This window comes from Halichoerus grypus, chromosome 7 (assembly GCF_964656455.1).
Source record: "Halichoerus grypus chromosome 7, mHalGry1.hap1.1, whole genome shotgun sequence".
Lineage (NCBI taxonomy): Eukaryota > Metazoa > Chordata > Mammalia > Carnivora > Phocidae > Halichoerus > Halichoerus grypus.
The window spans coordinates 71,493,963-71,517,894 of record NC_135718.1 but is presented as its reverse complement, the minus strand read 5'-3'; the positions used below and the strand labels follow the sequence as shown (position 1 = coordinate 71,517,894).

General features: G+C 44.7%; 1 long non-coding RNA gene across 2 annotated transcripts; it reads right to left on the bottom strand.

The window, feature by feature from the left end:
* Positions 1–17,302: 17,302 nt before the first annotated feature.
* Positions 17,303–20,489, bottom strand: LOC118546029 (uncharacterized). Of its 2 annotated transcripts, XR_013449462.1 has the most exons (4): positions 20,253–20,489; positions 19,948–20,097; positions 18,414–18,483; positions 17,303–17,776 (listed from the first exon to the last, which is right to left on the bottom strand). It is a non-coding gene; the product is annotated as an uncharacterized LOC118546029 (long non-coding RNA). The 2 variants fall into 2 exon arrangements; XR_013449461.1 differs by having other exon boundaries at positions 17,303–18,483.
* Positions 20,490–23,932: the final 3,443 nt, after the last annotated feature.

Below are 23,932 nucleotides of genomic sequence, written 5' to 3'. Positions count from 1 at the left end.
CCTGAACTCCTCTGGTCCTTCCCTTGTGGGCGTGGCTCTAACGGGACCTTCCTCACTCATGGACACGCCACAGAAACTCATGCCAGGAGGCCATCTGATCTAGCGTCATAGATAAGAACAGACCAGACTGCTTCCTTGACCTTGAAGCAACTTAGCCTCTCAATTTCCCACTTTCTCTACCTGTAAATAAATGATCTCACTGGGCGTTGAGTGATAATTGAGATCAAATTCCTGAAGGATTTTTAGCTCCTTAGAATGCTTCAGTTTTAACCTTTGGGGAGGAGGGCCCTTGGAACCTTCTGACAATCCAGTGAGAGCTAGGAGCCTTCCTCCCAGAACAATATGTACATAACCATCAACTTGCATATAAACTCATATGGTTCATAGATTCCCTGAAGCTTAAACTTCCTTTAAGTTAGAAACAAACAAACAAACACCTGCCTTAAAAGAGAAGTGTTGTAAATGTGTTAAAGATAAATCATGGGTCATTTTCATCATGTCACTGCCACCCCATGGACTTCATTTGTGAATCTCACGTGCTATGTTATCACCACTATCCTCATTTCATTATTATTAAAAATACACTACCATCTCTATTGGTGTTTGTCCTTCCCCCTGACCCCCAGCACCTGATTTTTTATGATTATTGTTTACACTCTAAGGGCCTTGGAACCAAGAATGCTTTGCTGCTGGTCCTGTGTGTAAGATAAAATAGGTCTCTTCCATCTAAGTATAATTGAGTAAATAAATAAGAATATGTATAAAGTGAGTTGTTAAAATGGGCTCTTGTTTATCACTCTTGGACAGTTAAAATTACAATGACTGAGAGAAAATGGAAAGTGGCCTCTCAACATGTTACAGAGGATACTTGACACATGCATTCAATCCGAGACTGATTAAAATTTGCATACTTATTATACTTATTATTTATTCTAAAATAATCGAAAAGCAGTGGTCCTAAAGAAAGAATTAAAAAAAAACCAATATTTTATGCATTGGTTCCAAAGGAACCAGCCCATTTATTCAATAATGAAAAAAAGCATTATTTTCACATTGCCACTTAATGTCTTCTGTTTTCTCCCATCATTATTTAGCTCAGTTGGAAATTAGGCATATTCCCTAGTTACACTGAATAAAAAATAACTGGTATTGTAAAAGAGCAATATCTTTCGTAGACAACTGGACCTCCTTCAGAAAAAGACACTTGTGTGCGTTAAGGTGCCTCTCGGGTTTACACTGGATCCTCCTGCCTTTTCTTTTCCCACTCTTGGCACCATGGACAGGTTTTCAGCACAGCAGAATCTGCAGCTCTCTCTCTCTCTGAGAGATATGTGTGTATATCTATATTTTTTTTCTTTTTACTATCTTCTATAAAAGGAGTCCGCTATTGATTGCAGCTGACTGAGTCGTTTGAGTTGATATCTAAGCAACGCTAACCCAGATAGGGATTAGCATTACATCAGCTGTCAGGCGAGGAAGCCTGGCAGCCTGCCAGCCTGTAAAAAACGGACCGTGTTTGCGTCACCGTTCCCTTGGTAATGTTTCTTGGAGCCTTGTCGGCTGTCCCCTGAGGTTGTTTCCTTAATATGTCAACAGACATTCCTGAATCTTTAATGCTGGAGAGCTCTTTTCCTCTTCCAAAAACACTTAGGTGACCAAGCAGCTGGTGCATCCTGTTGCTGCGATCTTTTGAAATGTAGTTCTTTCAGGAGATAGGTGTTTGTTCTATTCAAAACATTTGAGGGGATTTAAGAAGGTTTAGATTTCTGCTTCTCCATGTTAGAGGACCTATTTTTGAAGAAACAGGGCAGCCAGCTTAGTGCTGAGAGCTGCTTGGCTTTTATCTTCCTTAGGAAACCCCTTATTCCCTCACCAGCTTATCCAAACCCTCCAATTATCCTGTTACAGTATGACATTGCATCGAACAAAACAGCTGGTTGAAAGACCCGGCTGGAATTTGCCCCCATTTATGATTTGCTCTCTGACCTTGCTCTAAGAACCTCCGCGAGACAGAAAAAGGTGTGAGCAGCGACCTTGAGCGTCGTCCCCTGCGTACCAAGAACCACAAACAAGAAAGATTTGTCAACCGTTGCCCACGTGAAATCTATTTCCTCATTTTCCCGATGTCTTTTCTTGCTGTCTTGGCAACTCGATCGCCACTTCCATCTTGGAAAATTTTACGGCTGAGAAGTACCATATCCGAGGGGGAAAAGCCTCGCGCTCACGTACCTTCTTTCCCTCTCTCTCTGCAAGTAAACACAGCTCACTGAAACTGGGTTATTTCCCCCTGCCCAAGTAACCCTCCAGATCATTACGCAGTTGCTGTAACAGTTCATTACGGTCAATAGTTTGAGCAACTTCAATTTGGAAAGAAGTCATTTGGTTTGTGGAGGGTTAGTGTGGGGGTGTTATTAAATCCACTTAATGGAGTACATAATTGGGGGAAAAGCTGCTTCCCCGTGTGAGCCTCAGTCCGCACTGTCAGAGGGGCGCCTCTCACCACCAGCCACCCAGCAGGTGCACGTCTTGTCCTTTTGGAAACACGTGAAGAGCCCCGAGAGCTCTGTGGTCGTGGAATCTGCCTCTGGGCTAGGTCTCCTGAGAGGCCTGCTTCCTCATTCTGCCAGCTGATGTAGCAATCGGGTTTCTGTTCCGCAAGTCCTATGCCCCCAGCCCCCAGCCTCCTGGAAGCCCCTTGATCATCCCCACTGAAGAGGGTCCCTGCGGTTCACTGGAGGAGAATGGAAACAGAGCTGCCCAGAAGGGGAGAGATTTAGGATCACTGTATTTTCGCATCGAAAGGGATTTTTAGAGATTTAGTGAAACTCAAAGCTTGACGTTCATTTTAAGAACGAGAAATCCAAAGTTTGCTGGTATGGCACAGTTGGTGTCAGGTCTGGGAGGAGGACCTGTCTTTCTGCACTGGCCTTTGCCCTTCTTAGCACAGCAGCTCTTGTCCAGGGGCAGGGCTGGCCTGGGGCAGACTGGGGTACTCTTCTCCCCAGTTTGTTAGAGGAGTTAGAGGCTTGAAGCGCATTAAGGCTACGTGCAGTGTGGAAATGAGCAATAAGAATAGGGTTCAACTCCAGCAGGGTGTCACCTGAACAATCTCTATTTCTCCTCACTTAGCTGGGGGCCCACGGGAGAGCTTTCCTGTATGCACTCCACTTACACCAGCCAGGGCAAGCCATCCCTGGCAGCAAGAGTGAGCCCAGGACTAGCTGCGGGGCCAGAGGCCCAGAACCTGGATGGTGCTGAGGACAGCATCTAATGAAACTCTTGCTTCCTTTCCCTTGGGATCCCAGGAGGAAAAAAATCATACAGATACATATGAGAAAGTGGAAGGAGGACTTTTAACCCTCACATAAGGCTTGCGTATCCAGAATAAGATTTCCTCACCCTTCACTTCTCTTTCCCCAAAATCCATGCATCCTCCATGGTCTGGGATGGTGCACTGAGCTTGGTGACCATGATTCAGAGGGAGGACTTTGGGGGATCCAACCTCCTGTGTTTCAGTCCACGCTTGGCCACTTGACAGCTGTGCGATCTTGGGCAAGATTTTATGCTCAGTTTCCTCATCTGGGAAATGGAGAAAACACTATTTAGTTTAATGAATACCAGCACAAAAGCGATCAGAATGCCTCACGTGATGCTATTCACATCACTTCAAGAACTCTTGGAGAGAATTCTCAAGGCAATTTATAAACACACATCTTCTCCGTTATCAGGTGGGAATGCACTGGTAATCAGTGTATCAGCCTGCTGAATGGGGCGGGGGGCGGGGGTGGGCAGCTATAGACAAGGAGACAGGTTGGTGGGAACAACGCAAGTTACCTAGACCTTGACCTTGACCAAGCTGCATAGCAACACACATCCCACGTAAAGGGTTAGAGCCAGCTTGCACTTGCCAGGGAGCCCCAAATTCTAGCCTTACTGGCTTATGGGACCTGGTTCTGCCATGCAGTCTAACTACTGGACATGACTGTGGGAAAAAGAGATAAAAGAAGCGCAAAAGGACCAATGGTTAGCATCGGCACGCCACAGTGTAGGGAGGGTTTTAATCTCTGTAGACGACAGAGGGTTTTAGACTATTATCCTTTATGCAAATTAAAAAACACATTCTTAGGGGTGCCTGGGTGGCTCAGTCGGTTGAGCATCTGCCTTCAGCTCAGGTCATGATCCCGGGGTCCTGGGAACAAGCCCCATGGTCAGGCTCCCTGCTCAGCTGGGTGTCTGCTTCTCTTTCTCCCTCTACCCCTCCCCCCTCCACTCATGCACTCGTTCTCTCTCTCTCTCAAATGAATAAATAAAATCTTCAAAAAACCCCACATTCTTAGACCATAGGACTTGTCTCAGATTGAAGAGTGAATAACTGTTGGCAGTCAGGCCTCGACTCTCCTTCCTCGGAATGTTCCTCCCTACCACACACACTCGCATGCCTGCACACACGAGCACACGCTCACATGCATACACATGCATACACGTGTGCGCACACACACACACTCAGAGGGGCCTGATATAGGCCAGGAAGAGCAGGCATTTGCAATGGGTTCTGCTTCCTCGGGTTCCCTAGGAGTCTTCAGTGCGGGGAGGTGGCAGCACACATAGGGCTCGGGGCTCACAGCCCTGAGGATCAGAGAAACCCAGGAACTAGGACCCAGTCCCCCAAGGGATGGGGGCTGACAGACAGGGCACAGGAAAAACTGGAATATCGCCTTTTGTGTTTCCCGATGTGCCTCTGGCCATCGTGACAAGCGAGAGTGGGCCACCTTGGGAATCAGTCTTTCTCTCTCAAGCTCTGGAATAAGTCGTTTGGCAAATAGCTTCAAGAGGGAAATTACAAACCTTCCGTGTCACCTTGGAAACCATGGTGGGGTTTATATTTCTTTTGGGTTTCTCCCGCCGTCATCCTCACTTCTGCTGTGCGAGAGGACACGCGGAACCACACGCCGCACACGTGCGCCCCACCTCCAGATGTGTGCAGGGAGCTCAGGCTGGAGGGCCCTGGGATTTCCTCTTTCCAGTGGCCATCCCATTCCTCTGCCATCAGCTGCGGCTTTGCTTGTCTTCCCCTGCCGCAGGAAAAGCAGATTTGGCCAGTCGACTCCAGCAGTGAGCTGGGCTCAGCCGTAGTGCTCCGGGAGGTGCCTCTGCATTTCCCACGGTGCCAAGGGAAAGGCTTTCTCTGGGAACCCTCAGGACATGTTTTGGGGGGGAAGTTTTCTTGCTTCGTGCTCTCTACAGGTCTTAGGGGTCGCTTTCACCCTCATTATCATAAAACCATAAATCATTTTGTGCCTCTGATACTTAGGCTCTTTTTTATGGTTAGCTCATTGAAAATTTCTTTCCTGGAAACAAGAAAGTAGCCCATAATTTTTTAATAGCAATCTTCCGTCCCAGCAGCTGTCACACATACAAACTCTGTCGCTCGGGGATAGTTTTTGAGCACCTTCTATGGTTTAGGCACCGTTCAGGGAGCTGAGGATATCGCACTGGACAACACCGACACGCTTCTTGTCCTTAGGAAGCTGTACTGAACGACTAAAAAAACTTCATAGATATTCCACAAACCAAACTTAGACTTAAGGTGAACACACTGAAGCTTCACTTAAACGTGAGAGCCTGGGTGGCTCAGTAGGTTGTGTCCAACTCTTGATTTCGGCTCAGGTCGTGATGTCAGGGTCGTGAGATTGAGCCCCACATCAGTATCTGTGCTCAGCGCGGAGCCTGCTTGAGATTCTCTCTCTGCCCCTCCCTGCCCCCGTGCACGCTCTCTCTCTCCAAAAAAAATTAATTAATTAATTAAATAAAATTTAAACTTGAGGATTCAGACTTCATTTCTATTCAGAAACCCAGAGCTCATCTACTGACTTGGCTGGTCTGGGCTCTCCTTAAATGTCCACCAGGCAGCTTGTTGATGGAGGCTGTATCACAGCAAATCTAAGATTCTGTGAATTCTCCTGTGGTGATTATGGGAGCTTGGCTAGAGGGCCGAGAGGACACGACCCGACCTATGAAAAAACTGGGTTTTGCTGAAGGTTTATCTCGGAAGAGGATTAAATATAATTTGGATTAAAAAGGATTAAATATAATTTATAAATTATATAAATATAATTTCAATGGTTCATTTCTCGGGGCACCTGGGTGGCACAGTCATTTAAGTATTCGACTCTTGGTTTTGGCTCAGGTTGTGATCTCAGGGTCCTGAGATCGAGCCCTGAGTTGGGCTTCACGCTCAGCGTGGAGTCTGCTTGAGATTCTCTCCCTCTCGCTTGGCCTCTCCCGCTTGTACTCTCTCTTTCTCTCTCTCAAATAAATAAATAAAGCTTTAACAAACGTTCTAAATTGTTCATTTTTCTTTAGGGACATAGAAAACAACTAAGACCCTTAGCTGTAGAGAACAAACTGATGGTCACCAGAGGGGAGGTGGGCGGGGGATGGGCAAAACAGGTGATGGGGATTAAGGAGTGCACCTGTCATGATGAGCACCGGGTGAAGTGTTGAATCACTATGTTGTAGACCTGAAGCTAATATAACACTTTATGTTAACTACACTGGAATTTAAAATAAAATGAAAAAAAAAATAAAAGTAAAAGCACAATCTTAATGAAAGGGAGATTTTAGTTGAAGGACAGGAAAAAAGGAAAACAACTGTTTAAAAGAACTGCTTCTTTTTGTAAATCTGGCCCTTGCTGATTTTAATGGGTGGCTCACTCATTCATTTATTTATTGAACGCTGCAGTGGGCCAGGCACTGTGCTCTGTGATAGAAGCACAGAGTTTAATAAGACATGGTCCCTGCCTTTAAGAAGCTCAAAATCCTGTAAGAAAAGCAGATATAGAGACAGTCGGGTAGCTACGTGCTATGTGCTGTCCTTGAGTGATGGGCTTCACCGAGCACGGGGCAAGTCTTCAGAGAGAGGACACTCAAACTGGGTCATTAACATGAGTTTAAAAATAATTACCTTATAAGAGCCGGTGCCTTGTCTCTATCCTCTCCTGTCTGACGTGTGTCCGTGGTGGCTATAAGGAATTTAGCCACATTATCCAGCTCCCAGTAAACAACCACACCAGCCCTTCTATGGGGGAAGCTGCTTAGTATTCTATTTTGTGCCGTCAGAGATTAAATCCCAAATTCACTGGCACTGAAGATGAAACAGCTAATTACATACAGTAATTGCATTTAAAATCCATGCCTTTGAGTGACTGATGAAATCTTCTTTTTAAATGCTCCTGAAACTCAATGTACCCAGCAACCAACTGTGGTTAAGGGGCAGCGTATTTTTAGTCTCGTACTGTGGGCACAGCTCCATCCTCTTTCACCCATGTCCCTTCCTTGAATTCAGTCTCTGAATTGAAAAGAATACTTTTGTCAAAAAGGAAGAAGTAAAGTTGTCTCTATTTGCAGGTGACATGATATTACATTTAGAAAACCCTAAAGACTCTACTCCCCCCCCCCAAAAAAACCGTTAGAACTAATAAACAGATTCAGTAAATTTGCAGGATACAAAATCAATGTACAGAAATCAGTTGCATTTCTATACACTAGCCACAATCTGTCAGAAAGAGAAATTAAGAAAATCTCATTTACAATAACATCAAAAAGGATAAAATACATAGGGATGAATTTAACCAACAAGGCGAAAGATCTGTACACTGAAAACTAGAAAACACTGATAAAAGAAATTGAAGAAGACACAAATAAATGGAAAGATATTCTGTGTTCATGGATTGGAACCTACTATTAGTATTGTTAAAATGTCTATACCACCCATAGCAATCTACAGATTCAGGGTTATTCCTATCAAAATTCCAATGGCATTTTTCACAGAGATAGGAAAAGCAATCCTAAAATTGGTATGGAACTACAAAAGACCTTGAATAGCCAAAGCAATCCTGAGAAAGAAGAACGAAGCTGCAGGTACTACATTTCCTGATTTTAAACAAAGCTACAGTAATCAAAACAGTATGGTGTTGGCATAAAAACAGACAGATCAATGGAACAGAATAGACAGCTCAGAAATGAACCCACACTTATATGATCAATTATTATTCAACAAAGAGACCAAGGATGTACACAGGGGAAAGAATAGTCTCTTCAATAAACAGTAGGGGGAAAACTAAATATCTGCATTCAAAAGAATGAACCTGGACCTTTATCTTCCACCAAACACAAAAATCAACTCAAAATGTATTAAAGACATGAATATAAGACCTGAAAACATAAAACTCATTGAAGAAAAATATCCTTAATATTCGTCTTGGCAATGATTTTTTTTTTTATTTGACACTGAAAGCAAAGGCAACAAAAGCAAAAATAAACAAGTGGGATCCATCAAGCTAAGAAGCTTCTGCATGACAAAGGAACCATCAACAAAATGAAAAGGCACCTATAGAATGGGAGAAAATATTTGCAAACTGTATGCCTGATAGGGGGTTAATATCTAAAATAGACAATGAACCCATACAACATAATAGCAAAATAATAATAATAATAACCCAACTTTAAAAATGGCAAAGGACTTGAACAGACATTTTCCCAAAGAAGACATACAAATGGCCAACAGGTACATGAAAAGGTGCTCAACATCACTCATCCTTAGGAAAATGCAAACCAAAACCACAAGGAGAGATCACCTGGCACCTGTCAGAACGGCTAAAACACAAGAAATAACAAGTGTTGGCAAGGATGTACAGAAAAAGGAAGCCTCGTGCACTGTTGGTGGGAATGCAAACTTGTGCAGCCACTGTGGAAAACAGTATGGAGGGTCCTCAAAAAACTAAAAATAGAATTACCATATGATCTAGTAATTCCACTACTGGGTAATTACCCAAAGAATACAAAAACACTAATTCAAAAAGATACATGCACCCCTATGTTTATTGCAGCATTATTTACAATAGCCAAAGTATGGAAGCAGCCTGAGTGTCCGTCAATAGATGAATGGATAAAGAAGATGTGAGTATATATATATATATATATATATATATATATATATATATATGATGGAATATTATTCAGCCATAAAAAGAATGAAATGTTGCCATTTTCAACAAGGATAGATCTAGAGGATATAATGCTAAGTGAAATAAGTTAGTCAGAGACAGACAAATACCATATGATTTCATTCCTCTGTGTAATTTAAGAAACAAAACAAAGAAAATGAGAGACAAAAAATTAGACTCTTAAATATAGAGAACAAACTGGAAGTTATGGGGGCATGCGGCTGGGTGAAATAGGTGATTAAGAATACACGTATCACATTGAGCACCAAGGAGTGTATAGAATCGTTGAATCACTATGCTGTACACCTGAAACTAATATAACACTGTACGTTAATTATACTGGAATTAAAAAATTAAAATAAAAAAAAGAGGAGAGCTCATAGAATTTAGGAGACCTGAAAAAAAAAAGACAAGAGATAACAGATGTTGGCAAAGATGTGGAGAAAAGGGACCCCTGTGCCCTGTTGGTGGGAATGCAAACTGGTGTAGCCACTGTGGGAAATAGTATGGAAGTTCCTCAAAAAATTAAAAATAGAGCTACCTTAGGATCCAGCAATACCACTTCTGTATATATATCCAAAGGAAACAAAATTATCATCTCAAAAGAATATCTGTACTCCCATGTGCATGGCAGCATTGTTTACAATAGCCAAGGTATGGAAACAGCCTACGTGTCCTTTGACAGATAAATGTGAATGAAGACAATGTGATATCCATATATAGACATAGATACAGATAGCACAATGGAGTATTACTCAGCCTTAAAAGAATCCTGCCATTTGCGGCATGGGCGTTCACCCATGGAGGGTATTATGCTAAGCAAAACAAGCCAGACAGGCACAAATAATGCATGGGATCACTTATATTCGGAATCTTAAAAAAAAAAAGCCGACACAAAAACTGGGTCTCAGAAACAGAGAGTAGAATGGCGAATGGCGATTTCCAGGGGCTAGGGGAGATGGGAGGAATGGGGAGGGGTTGGTAAAAGGGTACAGCCTTTCAGTGATAAGATGAACAAGATATGAGGATCTCGTGTATCGCAGTGACTACAGCTAATAATATTGTATTGTATAATTGAAATTTGCTAAGACAGAATTTATGTATTCTCACTAAAAACCAAGTTACTATCTGAGGTGTTGGCCATGTTCATTAACTCAATTGTGGGATTCCTTTTACAATGTTCATGTTCATCACATCATCGCGCTTAACAGTACAGCAATTTTTTTTTAATTTTTAAAAATTTCCTCTATAATATTTGAAAGCTTATAATTTAAATGCTTATAATTTGTAGCACTTTAAATATATATTTAAGACTCTGCGGTGTTCTCACTCCTAATTTTAGTCATTAGTTATTAAAATGTATTCAGGCATCTATTAGAATTTATTCACGGAATCCATTATTCATTATAAACATCTGGGGAAGGGAAGGTACACAGACCTTCCCCGGTGCCTGAGCTCGCGCCAGGGCTGATGCTGGGGATCTAAGCTCAGGACACGGCCCTGTGTTTGGAGGACATTCAGTTTCATTTTCTCTCCCCTCCATTCCTCGTTGAGGCTTCTGGACCTGTTTCAGTTGGACAGAAAATGAAGGAAGTTATGTCAGATGAATCATTTCACTGTGTGTTGCTTTACAGAATCACTTCCCCTGGATAATTAATAAAAGATTGACAGGAAGAATGTCCCTGGAATAATTAGCAGGCAGCTTCAGAATAGGAACATCTATTTTTCTCGTTGCTCAGTCACACCGAGCACCTCGTTTTTGCCATTGGAGGATTTTTGACAGAGGTGGAGGCATGCTTCGAGCGGGCTGCATGGCTGATCCTTGTTGGGACACAGAGACCCCCGCCTTCCCAACCACGGAGACACCACGGAAAGCTGCCGCAACCAGGAAAGAGCCCCTGCCCAACCCCAAGCCCACCTCTCCAGAATCTTCTGTTCTGCACACTGGTTTTGGCATTTCCTAGCTCTGACTCACATCTTTATAATGAGGTGAAGTTTCCAGTTTGCAGGCAAATAAATCAGACAGTGCAAATTCAAGTGGCATAAAGTTTGTTGTGTTTTTTTTCTGTTTTTTTTTTTTTTTTTTTTTTTTACAGAAGATGGTGCAAAAAGTTTTTGGGGACCGGGAATCCTAAATCCTGTTTGGCCAAAAACCGTGTATTGCTCCCATGATGTCGAATTGCCTTAAACCCTGTTGACTAATGTGGGGACAATCAACTGATTTGCTTTTTGGGTCAAAATGCTGACCTGACTGCAACCCCTCTTTTTCCTTACTGCGGTTTTCATATTTTTGCTTTTAAACAAATTGTGTTCCTTTTTGCGATTATCCTTTCCCGTCTCTTTTACTTGAGCAGAATAACGTTTTCCGATTCCACTGTCACATGATACGCATGGCAACTTTATTAATAATCTTGACAATCTTCCTCATATTAAAAAGTTAACTCTGGCTCTAATGTGGCCTGTGACCTCTCAGAAGTCACTTAAAGGCTTTGAACTTCAGATCTCCCAACTGTAAAAGGAGGCGATGGGGCTAGAATGTTTCTAGTTCCTTAAAATGGAAAAAAAAAAAAAAAATCTGTGGTCCTGAAGTGTGCCTGGATTGGCCTGGGGCAGAACTTCATACCTGAGGATGCCTCAGGATCCCTCTGCGGACTCTGCCTTACCCCCCAAGAGCCTCCTTCCCCCTCCTCTCCTCATCTCTCTTCCAGCTATCCTTCATTGCTCACCTCCCAGCCTTTCAGGGCTCTGCTGCCCCAGGCCAAGAGCTCAGACCCACAGGCAGGCTTCGGGGAAGAGGGGGCCACAGGGAGTCGAGCCCACCCTCCTGGTGAGGCAATGTGGGGATGCTTTGGGGCACACAGATTTTCTCGTTTTCTTCAGGGCATGCCAGGGAAGGGGTTGTCAGCTTTGTAATCCTCTGGACTGTTCTGGGTGATTTGGACCCATGCCTCTCCTGACAAGTTGCTTTCCTAACCTGGGACGATGGGGCGCCCTGTTCATCCTTCTCCCACAGGTCATTAACTTTTTCAAGCCTGTTGGAGAAGTCGCTGTTTTGACAGTCATTGTAACTGTAACTTAATCAGCACGATCTCCATGGCTAATTTCATGTACAGAGGATCGTGCTGTCACAGCTCTGACAGGGTTTCTGCCTCTGGAAGTAAGAGCCACCCTCCCGCTCAGACCTCTGAGGAGGGGGTGGGGGGCTGGGGTCCTGGAAAGGTGCCGCCTGTTTATACTCTCGGGGGATAGCATAGACCTCTAGGGCAGGAGTGGGGAGGACAATTTCAGATCAAAGCCCAGTACACCCTAGCCAAACCCCATCACCCCTCAGCTGCTCACTGACAACAGGGTGCTAATAAGGGACCCAGCTCACCAGGGGGTGTGGGTGCACTTGAACTGATTTTATGTAGCAGGACATAAGTGCTAAGTATTATTACAGTAATAGGAAGAGAGCCACCATTAGCATTTTTAAGCCCTAGGGATACTTGAAAATCAGAAACTTACAGAGGTGCTGATAACGGCCGCCTGAGAGCTAGAACTCGCTTATGCACAATCACCAAGCTGCTAGCATTTAACTCATCACTGTGCACAGTAATTTGGATTACATCAGTCTGAAAGGGGGCTGGGGATCTGGAAGGGGTGGTAATTAAAAAAAAAAAATCCTTTTCTATGTGTTCATTTAATCAACAAATATCGGCAGAGTGTCAGGATTTGCTCCTGGCGGGGGGTGAAGGCACCCTGCAGTGCAGCCAGCCTCCGGGAAGGGAAGGGAGGAAGGATTCCGAGGGTAGGAGTTATTCCAGAGCCCGAGGAGAGCAAGCAGCAGGATCCTGGGGCAGATGGACAACGGCTGGGGGTCCAGGAGCCTAGCACAGGCCCTGATGCCCGGTGGAACCCCCCCAAATGTTCATGGAATGAATGAACTCCGTGAATAAGAAGGAACAACAGTTAGAAAGTCCAAGGGGGGGATGGGATAAATTCAGTCCAGTTAGAGGCAGCGAAGCCCAGGAGAAATCATTGTATGACGGGGTGTGCGGCCTGGAAGGAATAGCACAATGGTGGCAGAGGGCCCAGGGGCAGACCTGGGTTGGTCACAAGAATCCGGGGCCACAAAGGACAGAGAGAACAGAAGGAGGGCCAGGCCCTGGGGAAGGAGCGGACCCAAGTAGCTCCTCTCAGCAACAGCGCTGAATCCCCTGGGCACCAGCCGAGGGAATGTGCAGTTCCGTCTCTGCGTCCCCACACACCACGCCCCGCAGCCCGTCTTCTCTGTTCAGGCAGGCCTCCTCCCAGCTTCCCCAGCAGGAGATTTTCTGAGCCACTCTTCCATTTCCATCCTTGCTGTGTGTTTGATAAATATTTTTCCATTTCATCCTCACAGCCGTGATTTGGCGGTCGGCATTGGCCCGGTTTTTCAGATGACGAACCTAGGCTCAGAGAGGTTCAGTAGCTTGCCCAAAGTCACACAGAAAGTAAACATGAGAGCTTGGAGCTGGAAACAGGTATGTCTGACTTCAAAGCCTGGATTTGTTCTCCTTCATCAAGGCATTTCTAGACTCACAGAACCTCCAAGCTGGAAGGGATCTGGAAGATCCTATGGAGGAGCCCTCTGAGTGAGGCAGGAATCCTTTTCCAGCATTCTGCATAAATTGCATATGCTCTTGCTCCGGGAAATTGCAAACAAAGAAAAAAAGAAAGAGGGGAGAAGGAAGGCAAGGAAAAAGGGAGAGAGAGAGAGAGAGAGAGAGGCAGGGAGGGAGGAAACCGAAGTCCAGCTTCAATGAACATATTTAGAATTTCATTGACAGAAAAGGCTAGCAAGAAGCTGTTTTAATTTCAGCATACCTGAGCAGTTTGTACGTTATGTTTAGTGTTGTTCTTGTGTCCAGTTACATTTGGAGAGGGGCCCCGTCGCCTGCTTGGGGCTGGAAGTCTCGGGTGGTCCTGGCCTGCGAAGCTTTGTCCTGGCCTCCGAGATGTGCTCTCTTCTTCCCAGGCGATGCTTTGTCTCCTCTTGACAAAGGTCCTAATTTGCTGCCCTCATCATGGAGCTTTTTTCTCACATCCCCCAGTTTGACCCCACATCAGTAGCAGCCCAGGGGGCCCCATCCCACCTGCCCAGGCTTCGTGAGTGAGGCCAAGCCCAGGGAAGAAAGTAGGAAACGGGCCACGGGCAGTCCCACAGCTGGTTTAGATAAGAGCTAGTAGCTTCCTGGATCTGGTACCTTGGGGAGACAGAAACTCCAAGAGCCTGGAGTTGAAATGGGATGCAGAGAGGTGAATCAGTTACTTGGCCAAGTATTTGTGGGGAGACCACTCTGGGACCTAGAAGAGCCACAACTCTGTCCAAACCTCGTGGTTTGCAGATACAAGGGCTTTTGTTCTGTTTACCCTCAGGTGGCTTCGAATCTAGGCCAGGGACCAATGAGAAGACACTTAGGGGCTAAGCTATGTGACAATAACCATAAAGGCAGTAGGAATTTAAAAAGGAAGAGACAGGTGTGGACGCGGGTAGCTGGAGGAGCTTCTGGCAAGAAGAGGGTCCTGAATAAGGCCGTGAAGTCTGGGATGGATCTGGGTGGAGAGTGGGGAGGTGGGAGGAAGGACATGGGGAGGGCAAGGTGAGAGTTGAGGGTGTAAGAGCCAGAAGGACGGGGAAGTCCTCATCAGGATGTGACGAATCAAAACAAAAAACAGCGCTACTTTACATTTATCACAGGTCTCAGAGTAACTTTACGTATCGTGTGTCCTCTGACTTCACCACATACCACAACTTGTCAGGCTTTCTTGACAAGTTTAGGAAGATATGGCCCCGTTCTCCGAGCACTGCTGATTGGGGTGAAGGGCAAGGGCACCAGACCCTGAGGTTGGACTTTTGGATTTGGAAACCCAGAGTGGTTCCAATGAGTTTCTTCCCAGTGGCTGAAGCTGTAAGAGACAACATTTGGAAGACTAGGAAAGTAGAAGGTCTGAAGGGAGAGGGGGGAGAGGGGGAATGAGGAAGAAGCTGGTGTGCACAGATTCCGGGGGAGCGGGCCCATGGCTCCCCTTCATAAGCCACTTAGGTCTCAGGAAAGAATGAGGCTCAGTGAGAAATTTTGCCCCAAATCATCAGCTAGGAAGTCATGAAACCTGGACTCAGATCTGTCTGATTTCAAAGCCGGGGGTCCTCAGCCGCTCTCCTCACAGCGTCCTGTGTTAGTTGGCTAGGGTTGCACTAACAAAGTACCACAGACTCGGTGGCTTTGACAACGGAAACTTACCATCTTGTGGTTCTGGAAGCTAGAAGTCTGAAATCAAGGTGTTGCCAGGACCCTGCACTCTCGTCTGGCTTCTGGTGATGCGAGCAACCCTTGCCTCATGGCGGCCATACTTCTTGGTGGGTGTTTCTTTGTCCCTTCAAAGGACACCAGTCCTACTGGATTCAGGGCCCACCCTAGTCCAGCAGGAGCTCGCCTTAACTTGATTCCATCTGCAAAGGCCCTATTTCCACCTCAAGTCACCTTCAACGCATCTTCTTCAGGGACACAATTCAACCCGTAGCCCTCCTCCAGAGAATGAGATCTGGTTGGTGAGGGAGCCGAGGCCCAAGTGATTTGGGGATTGACCCAGGCCACCAGGCCGTCGGCCCACAGGGAGCTGGTGCTGGGAACTCTCTCCCCACTTTCATGTTACAGGTAAAGCTGTCTTGCAGCCGCAGGAAAAAAGACACAGAAAATAATGTAAACTGGGGAGGAGTGAGCCAAAAGCAGATATTTAAATCCTCAATGATGAAGTGAAAAGCTGAGTGGGGGCCAGGGGTAAGGGAAAAAAGGAGCCGGCAATGAGATCACGGCGGCCGTTCATTTATTCCACATTAAGGGACTCGCATGTGCGAGGTACATGAGGACGTGTCTGCCACACAGTCAGCTTACGAGAGGAGGCTCCCCGTTACAAATGCGTCTGTGCATTCAGATGCCCACTTGACCTCTTTTCCTCCTGTCTTCTGTTATGTGTCTCTGGGTAATTCTGAAAGATCACTGTGCTTTACAGTCTTTTAAGACCCAAGATTTTGGCCTGCTCCTTAGTTTTGGAGATTGGTAGTAAATTTTTAAAACCAACATCTTTGGGGAACAACCAGAATTAGCCAAGCAAGAGAAGAAGAATGTGACGAATTATACTAACCATAATACAACAATTTAATTCATCTCTGGAAACCCTGAGCAAACAGTCATCTTCGAAATATACTTGAGATACTATTCTGCACTAATAAAGATCTTGCTCTTATATATATATAATATTATATATACCATAGGCCCTAAGCATGTGTCTCAGAGTAACTTTACGTATCGTGTGTCCTGTGTGTGTGTGTGTGTGTGTGTGAATGTATGTGTATTTAGGCCCTAAGTGAGTAGATATATGGTATGTGCATGAGTATGTGTGTGTATACATATATATAATATATACGTAGGCCCTAAGTGTGTATATACATTCATATGTGTATATGTACGGTATGTACGGGTGTATATATATGTATATGTGTGTGTGCGTGTGTTTAAATGTGTGTGTGTATGCAGGCTCTAAGAATATATGTATTTATTTGTGCATATATATATTTGGCATATGTGTATATGTATATGTAGATAGTATGTGTGTGTATATATAAGTGTATTTATGTGTGTGTGCATATGTATAGGCCCTAAGTGTATGTATACATATGTACATATGTATGTATTTATATATGTATATAATGGTACGTGTGTGTATTTATATATATACACATACATACTATATATATATACATATATACACACACACACACACTTCAGATTCTAATTAACAGGCCTTGGTTAAATGTCTCCCACCTTCAAGATCTCCAATGTCACTTTAGTCTCAAGACAACAAATTGACAACCAGGAAATGCCCTGGGAACATAGATGTTACACCATTTGGGCTTAGAAGACCAATGATATTTGTAGGGGGCAGAATCTAGGGACTCCCCCCCCCCCCCAGAAAGAAGAGGTATGTGTTGTAACATTCTGGATGAAGCACAAATCTCCAGCAATTAGGTGCTTCCCACAAAATGTCTTCCCAGTTCCCCAGTTTTCTCTCCCTTTCCTTTTCTGACACCAGTGTCATCATTCCTCCCGTTCTCCTCCCGCATAGCCCAGGGCTGGATCCCAGACACTCTTACTTTTGGAGGTGCCCCGTCCCCCATTATGTCAAGCATGTTCAAATACCGGCCCCCCACCCTCTACGGTAATCGATCACTACATCAGGGCTGAGTTCAGTTGTGATGCTGCGTTAGCATGTGACACTTTTAGACATTTGATGAAACTTTTATTAATTTAGCTTCTTTCCTTCCCTGATTCTGAGGACAATAAAGTCTCCTCTTGAGTAAATGAGCACGTTTGGAATTCCTTATTTGGCATTCACCCCTCTGATTTGCCTCTCCCAGCGACCTCTCAGTATTGACGGGGCATCAGCAGACCCAGCTGAGCTTTGATTCCTGGATCCCCCTTTCTTCTTTCTCCTGTGACCTTCGTCACAGGTTTGCTTCAGGACCAGCAAGACCACCTCCTCTTCTCTTTCAACTTCCCTCATCTTGCCACAGCCTCCAAAAGAGGCCCCCTCTGAACTCCTGATGGTGCTTCTTGTTTGGCGCTTTCTTTTCTATTCCAACTAGATAGATATCGAGCGAGCGTCTGATATGGACCACCGCCGTGCTTTTGTGCCTCGCTGAATCTCCTACAACGAGGTTTATTTATAGATGTTGGCTGCAGATACCAATCCTAAAGACGCAAAAGGGAAAAGTCAGCACTTACTTCTTTCACTGAATCAAGGTGCACCATAATTTTAAAAACCTGTCTCTCAGCTTACAGACGTTTAAGCCCTCGAGCCCTCTCTCCTATAACCGAAAGAATTGAAAGAGTATTTTAAAACCCCGAAAGAGGAAAAACATGAAAAGAAGCTGAGCTTTTCAGCACTTCCCATGAAGCAGGCTGCACCTTGAATGTTCAAAACAGTAAATTATTTCCTAAAGTGTTTTCTACATGCTGAGTCCTAGGTCTGAATATTTATTTCGACTTCCACCATTAAAGGAAAGGAGAAAATAAGAAATCAGAAAACCACAACCCATTCCTTTCTAAGAGATGTACCTCATTCCAGCACACCTATGTAGATAAGTGAGTCTTTCTGTCTTTTGAAATATAAAATAATATATAGAGGGGGTGCAGCTATTAATTAATCGAGGACTGATTATCCAGTCTGGATCTGACCCAGACTCTTGGTCATATATGTACGTTTTTCTTCCCCACGCTCGTGGATATCTCAGCCCCCACGGACAGCCTGCATGCGAAGACAGCCATTACTCTTTGACATAGTAGTTTGGACTCGAATTCTTGCAAGATCCTTGCATGATGTTTGTACCTGGTTTCTTCATAGTTTCCTTGGTACCCTTAATTAAACCACATCACTTCAGGCTGGTTGTTCAGAGGATCTGGATGATTTAAAACAAAACACAACAAAGCATTATCTACTTGGCCATGCCCATTGGAAGGATGTCGTCTTGTTCTTCCTCTGCTAGCCTGGGGCTGGAGTGGGGCTACCTACCCCTTGCCCTGTATGGAGACCAACAATCTTTAGGGGATGCGCAAGGGGGCCAGCCCGTGGTCTGCCCTCCAAGGGTGCTTTGAGGAGTTACTAGTTAGTGGGTCTAAAGTACCGTAGAAACCGAAATTGTTTCCGAAAATGCTAAACAATAAGACATTGCTCCAAAGGGCCTGGGTCCCTTCATTATTTTATAGGAAATCCAACTCCAGCAGCCTTACACAGCCATTATCACTTAATTACCAATATAAATCTCACTAGCAACTTCCATAACTTCATTTGCAAATGAATATGCACACCCCTAAATCATCCCCTCCTTTTCTCTCTCTCCCAGAAGCCATTCCCCAACCGATGGGTGCTCAGGGAAACTCCAAGGCAGCTGTGATTTGCAGAAGCTCCCTGGTGGCCCGTGGCCCACCAGGCCAGCGTGTACCTGGAACATGGCTAGACGGGCACCACGGTGCCCACCTTCCCGCTCACACCCATAAATCCCTGCCGGCCTCTGCAAGGGGCAGGAGCATGGCAGGAGCCTGGCTCCCTCTGCTTAAAAGGTTCACAAACCACAGTCAACTTCTTAGTGATCTGAGGCCAAGTTTCCGGTATGTAATGAAAACTGAAACCTGGTTTTGGGTTTCCTCCCCAAATTCACACAGAGCTAGTCATGGCAAGAGACGTGTGAGGTAGCTAGGACAAGCAGCACTGAGGCTCAACTGAGACGCACGGCCTCAAGTTCTATTTCGGGCTCTGCCACCAACGTGTGTGGCCTGAAGCCCGTCACCCACCCTCACTCCCCTTAGGTAACTTTCTCTAGTGGTGAGAGGGTGCTTTTGACCTCGACTTTTCCTTCTGGGGCCTGTGGGGGCTACAGGGCGGAGGACTTTGAGGTAGGAGCATCCCCCTGAGTCTTACTTACAGCACACACACACGTCAGGATGCTATGGCCGTCCCACCCACATCAACATTTATATGTTGCCCTCTGTCTGCGTTCTGAAGCGTTGCTCTTATTTCTTTTAGGCTTCGGCTTGGATTTCAGGCACATTTATACTTGTTTGGCTTTCGACTTAATGGAGACGACCAGAATCATGCCTCCGTTATTTCGAGGGTTCACCTAAATGACCCCCCAGATCATTCCCAATGTGGCGCTTCTGTGAGTTTACGAAATGCCCCGGCGGAAAGAGAGCGAACCCAGGCTTTGAAGGCAGGCATATCTGGTCCCGGCTCTTAGCTCTCGAATCTACTAGCTGTGTGACTTCAGGCAAACTATTTAACCTCTCTGAGCCTGATTTCCTCATCTGAAAAACTGGGCCAATGCCAACTACCAAACTGTTGCCACGAAGATTAAGAAAGTACTTACAAGACATGGAACAGAGGGCCTACTATATAGTAGATGCTGAGGCCAACACGAAATTCTGCTTTTCTTTATTCACGTGAGTGTCCGATGGGTCAAAAAATGTAGGCCATCGTACATTTGAATGTTGCTTCTTTCTTCTCATCCAGGGTCCCACTTCAGAAAGAAGGAAAGAAGGAAATAAACAATAACCCTCAGAGGCTCTGCTGAAAGCATCACCCATCCATTGAAATGTACTTTCCATTCAAAAACTAGGTTATTAATTATTCATTCCTATTGGAACTGAAATAAGAACAGAGCTCGCTGCTTACGACCCGGAGCTTGACAGGAACAGGGCTCCAACTGCTTGTTGTCAATCGTTTCCTGTGATCTATGTAATACATCCCAAATCTGAGATTTGCAGTGTTAAGAATCAGGCAAACTTTAGACTGAATGACTGTCGGTAATATTTAGTAGATGCCCTGGAATGACTGACTGTTCACTTTCTTTTCATTTCCATTCCAAGCAGTGCATTTCTTGGGGATTATTTCACTGCATGGGTGGCCGAGTCCCTTGGCCTTCAGCCGTATGGCTCATTCCACCGCTCTGGGCAAGCAATAACCACCCAAAAATGCAAGCTTTTCTTTCATGCCCCAGTGGCATGAGTAACATCATTAACTCTTCGAGGCTGAGGTTTGGGATTACGTAAAAACCTTACACCCCGCTGTGTTAGCAGTCCGAATACCAGAGTAACAAAGTGTTTGCAGTCTGTTTTTCATGCCAGAAATGCGGTTGCCCTAATAAACAGTCCTTGAGATATTTTTTCCCAGCGATTACATTTCATCAGGATTGCGGATTTCAAAATGGAAGCTAAGTACTCCCTACTGCTAGTTCCAGCGAGAACAAATACGCGAGACTCTTCAGACCAGGGGAAATTCTGCTGACATGTGCCCAGGAGCGAAAGGACAGGAAGAGCACAGCTGTGCAGGATGGTGTTTCACATGCTCCTCTATGGATGAGCTTTCTAAAGAGTAAAAACCTTGCAGGACACTCAGTAAAAGGAGACACAGTAACACATTTCCTATGGGCCTTGGGCCAGGGCTGGGACAAACCAGAGCCCCATGCACGTGCACTGTGGATTCCGCGCGCCATCTGGTGGCTCGGAGCTGACATGGCAAGCACCGTCTGGGCTTTCACCCCATTGAGGCCTCATTCACACAAGGAGCGCTAAGTAGGCTGTGAAGTTCTGTTGGGAGGTGATCGCCCCGGCCCCAAAGGAAGACACCAAAGGCCGAGTGTTCTGAATTCCATTCTTTATTCCACAACAGGATACTGAGGCCCCGGGTTCTCCTGGAAAACAGAGATAACTATCTTTCCTTTAGGACCAGCCTTCCTCAGACACAGCACCGTGAGCAATCATCTCTGAGCCGTCTGGCCCTTCATGTTCTCCTTCCTATGTCATGATCGCCTGGGTCTGGGTACAGGAGTCCCCCTCTTGCCCCTGCCTGGAACCCACTTATGTCCTCCCTCCAGCCTTCTGGATCCTACATTTCCCCAGGCTCGGTCCACAAGCATCTTTACATTCTCAGAAGACCTGTCTCAGTTTTTGCTCACCCTAGTGTTTCCAAAGCATATTCCAAGAATACTGGATTTATTATTAAGAATTGTAACTTTGGAGCGCCTGGCTGGTTCAGTCGGAAGAGCATGCGACTCCTGATCTCCTGGTTGCGTTCAAGCCCCATGTTGGGTGTAGAGATTACTTAAAAAAATAAATAAACTTAAAAAAAAAAAAAAGAATCGTACCTTTAAAAAAAGGCATCCACCTTGGGAAACTCTGGGTTATACCAAGTTAAAACAGATATTATTGTGGGACATCTCAAGAGCTTCAACATTCTGAGATCATAGCAGATTTTTAAGAAGGAACTACACTTTGCTATAGTTGCTAAACTTACTTGACATCAAAACCTTTTCCCCACCTCCACCTTTGAAGTGCTTCTTGACATACTGCATTTGACAAAATAACTTTAGGGAGAAAATGGTCTAACCTACTCACTTGATTAGGTAGCCATCTTTTCGTAAGTGAAAGACTGTGTGAGTCTCCTCTGGCTGCCATAACAAAAGTACCACACACGGGTGGGGGGGGTGGTCTTACACCACAGAAATTTATTTTCTCACAGTCCTGGAGGCTGGAAGTCGGAGATCAAGGTGTGGGCAGGGCTGGTTTTTTCTGAGGCCCTCTCCTTGGCTTGTAGGTGGCCATCTTCTCTGTGTGTCTTCACATGGTCTTCCTTCTGTGTGTGTCTGTGTCCTAATCTCCTCTTCTCATAAGGACACCATTCCTATTGAATTAGGGTCCAGCTTCACAATCTCAGTTTAACTTAATTACTTCTTTAAAGATCCTATCTCCAAGTACAGTCACATTCTGAGGTGCTGGGGTTGGGACTTTAGTATATGAATTTTGAAGGGGGACACAATTCAACTCATGATAGCATCTTCGTTTTATATCTGTTGGAGAAAATGTGTGCATCGATGGAAAATTATGCATTCTTTAGAGCAGGGCCAGCAAACTATAGCCAGGGGGCCAGATAGGGACTGCCACCTGTGTTTATAAATAAAGTTTTATTGGCACAAAGCTATGCTCATTCCTTCACAGATTGTCTGTGGTTACTTTCATGTTCAAATACCGTATACGGCTTGCAAAAACCAGAAATATTTATTGTCTGGCCCTTTATAGAAAACGCTTAGCAATGCCTGGTCTGGAGCACATCCCTCAGGGCTATCTAATTCCAATTCTGTAGGGACTCTGCCCTTTTCATTGCTTTTGAGCTATTTTACAAGTCAGTAAGTTGTAGATAATAGATAGCAATGCAAAATAATCTTTGCTTATGGACACAAACAAGCCAGTTCTGTCTCCACTTCCTCATTCCTTTCAATATTCCTCACCTATAAATGTGGATTCTCTTTTGAACTGGTTGTGACATCTTTTGAACTGGTTGTGACATCTTGCAGTGCCCTTATTAATCATGAGTTAAATAAAATCTTTAACACATGGTCATTTTATATCTGGATGAGAGTCATAATTTTACCTTTTTGAAAATTTTCCTTTAACATGTCAATGTGATTATGCTTGGGTGTGATAATGGCATTGGGATTATGAAGGACAACGGTTTTGTTCTCAGAAGATGCATACTGAAACATTTAGGGGGAGTGTCATGACGCCTACAATTTACTTCCAAATGCTTCGGCATGTATGTACAGATACACGTGTGTGTGTGCATACATACTTACACACATATAAGGTGTATGTAGGGGAAGACAGAGAGAAAGAGAAAGGGCATATGATAAAATATTAACAGCCAGTGAATCTAGGTGAAAGCCACATGATGCACTGGAATGGTGTACTACTCATTCAACTTTTCTGTAGGTTTGACAATTTTCAAAATAAAAAATGGGAGGGATAAGATTATGTCACATTCCCAGCTCAGCATGGAGCCAACCCCATGACCTATATCTGTGGGTGTCTCTCCAGTACTTCTGAGAGCAGCCAATTACAGACCTTTGTTAGCTCTCTGACTCTTCGGAGTCCGTGCCACAAAGAAGAATAAGCAAATGAAACATTGATGTTTCTATTGTCATGTGGCTCATTTTTTTTAGAGTCTTTAATGGTACCAAGTGAACAAGATATTAAGGTAGAATTTTTTAAACTAGATTTCTCATATTCCCAAAGAATTCTTTTAAAATAAATAAATATTAGGGCACCTGGGTGACTCAGTCGGTTAAGTGTCTGCCTTCAGCTGGGGTCATGATCTCGGGTTCCTGGGATCAAGCCCCGCGCTGGGCTCTCTGCTCGGTGGGGAGTCTGCTTCTACCTCTCCCTCTGTGTTCTTTCTCTCCCTCTGAAATATATAAATAAATAATCATAAATAAATAAAATTAAATTAAAAAATAAATATTTTCAAATGAGCCCAGGATCTGAGGACCGCTTAGAGGACGTTCATGTTCAAGCTTAGGG